Consider the following 2,500-nt stretch of genomic DNA (forward strand, 5'->3'; position numbering starts at 1 on the left):
CAGCATCTTGTGAAAACCCTAATCTCCCCTGGCCGTTTCCACCCATTCATCATTCCTGATTTTGCAGGCTTCTTGTGTTTTATGCTAGAAGCCTTTTATGCTAGAAGTGCGCGCCTCGTTTTCGGCCGTCGTACTTCGCGGGTTGGCCACAAAAAAAGAACCTAGATGTGGTGGACCGGTGAGCGATTGTTGTTCTTTCCTTCTGATCAATATTACAGCTTCCTGTTTTTTTTTTTTTAACCTTATGAAATTAAGACGGCATGTATGTACTTATGTATGCCAGTTTTACCCGGATTGTGCACTGGTTGAGTGTCTGGATTATGCTAATAATATTCCATTGTCTACCGACTCGCTGCAAAACCAGTAATCCATTATGCATTGTGCGTCTTTCTGGAAGAAATGCCCTTAGAAGAAATCATATTAACTTTAATAAGTACTTCTGTTCGGGAATTATTAAGCTTTAATGCATTTACCTGATATTAATTGCATAGGCATTTTGAACAAAATTGCCAGTCGTGTGTTTACAACAATCAATATCCGAGCCTTTTTTGACAAAAATAGATGACAATCGGGTAATACCAAAGAGAGAAATTCTTTATCGTTATTTTAGTACCATACGCTAAAGAGAAAAAAATTATTTGTTGATAAACGGACGCACAAGGAGACGTTTTTGGCCCGGGAGACATTGTAGTTCATTGATTAATGGCAGTCCAGGTACTGATTTAAAGATAAGAAAAAAAAGGCTGAAAGTAGTGAAAGACTTCGAATTGCCAAACTGTTTGTTTTCTTGTTTAGAGGTTGCAGAAATTGCCCTCGTCGCTTCTGAAAACGCGCGTGATATTAATCCTTATAGATTTTACTCGGCCACTTACGGTTACATATACCAATTAACCTAACTATGATAAAATTACAAGGTTCAACCTAAATCAGTCTTACAGTTTCTCAACGCACGACCCTAGTGCTATAAAGATAACAAGTAGATATTGTAGAGAAACCATAAAACACCAGTAGTGAAAATAAAGCTCCGTAAGTACAGAACTTACAACTAAATACTAATAACAGGTGTTCCGTGCTATACCGTTGGAGTGTGGGACTGCTCAAATCGTATGTTTCAATCTATTTATTTCTATGTTCATCTGTTAATAACATTTGTCCATAATAAACATTCATTGCAGATCAAGATTGCGTAGAACCGCTGAAAACAATTTTATTTTGTGGGTTACTTGTCTCGAAGTGGGTTCCCTGTCACACCCTCGAAATATTAAGAGCATGTTCCACGACACTAATCTTGTGGAACTTTCAGTATATTAGTAAGTTGACCAATATCTATCATTTGGAATTTGAAGAAATTCTGTTGCAATTAGTTTAACTTCGATCGTAAAATTTCATTAGATGACTGGACTTACGCAGAGGCCAAGTCACATATTGTAACGACCCATCCCAAAGCGTATTGGCCCCAACAGTTGTTGTCAGTAGTCTCGATGCCTTACTCATATGGAACATGAAACACGCTGAATTCTTGGAATGAACCTGTTTATAAACCCTTGTTTTCACCCTTTGCAGGATTACCTGCCACGATCATATACAACTTTGTTGCACCAATAGTCTTTTAGGATCACAAACAATAACATTGAAAGAGCAAGGAACTTTGACTTTGTAGTATAAAAGAGGCTTGTTCAATGTCAGCTGCATGACAATTTGTTATTGTGGCTCAGTCTACTGAAGCAGTTGTTTAGTCATATGTTGTACATTAGGAAGTGGTTCAAGAAGTTTTATAGACCTGATGACCCTACAGGAAGAGTTTTGTTTGAATGCAGTTTTCTGAGCTAGACTAAGTTGACTCTCGAGCAATGTCCAGGAGGACATTTTTTTAAAAGGGGAAGTATGTAAGCGCCTGGGTTTCAGTGAACCCTTCCCTTCCGCCAGGGCACGAAGTTTTGGCATTAATTTTACTGAAAAAGATAATTTCTTCAACAGGCAACAGGCCTATAGAGTAGATTTCGTACCCCGAGCCTCGGGTTGAAATGTTTGGGAACGAGTTTCGGTGGGGGAAAACAAAAGTTATCCCTCGGGACTCAAAATGGACGCCGCGTGATAAGGCCCATTCGTGTGAGTGCCGTTATAGTTTTAAAATTATAGCCCCTTCCTCCGGAAAGCGGGCCTAACGTAGGCAAAATCTCATGATTCACGAGAGCCTCTACACAACTCAAACACTTAATTCTACTATCTGTGGTTTTCAATTCATGCCCCGTTCAGCGTTTGCATATTTTCTCAAACGAGCTCTGTCGCGGTAGTTTTGCTGTTTGACGGAGATCAAAATGATCGGTTAAAAGTAATGTCGAGGTCTTTCTTGAGCTCACACGCTTGACGTGCCTGACAACGGTGGGTGACAACTCTAACAAACGCTGTTTGAGCAATTAACTTAAGTCGTCCCGGAAATTTGGATCATCCTCCAGATTTTTCGGATACATTCCCGGAAATTTTTAGAATACCTTGCATA

The sequence above is a fragment of the Montipora capricornis genome, chromosome 10, assembly GCF_036669925.1.
Source record: "Montipora capricornis isolate CH-2021 chromosome 10, ASM3666992v2, whole genome shotgun sequence".
NCBI classification, from domain to species: Eukaryota; Metazoa; Cnidaria; class Anthozoa; order Scleractinia; family Acroporidae; genus Montipora; species Montipora capricornis.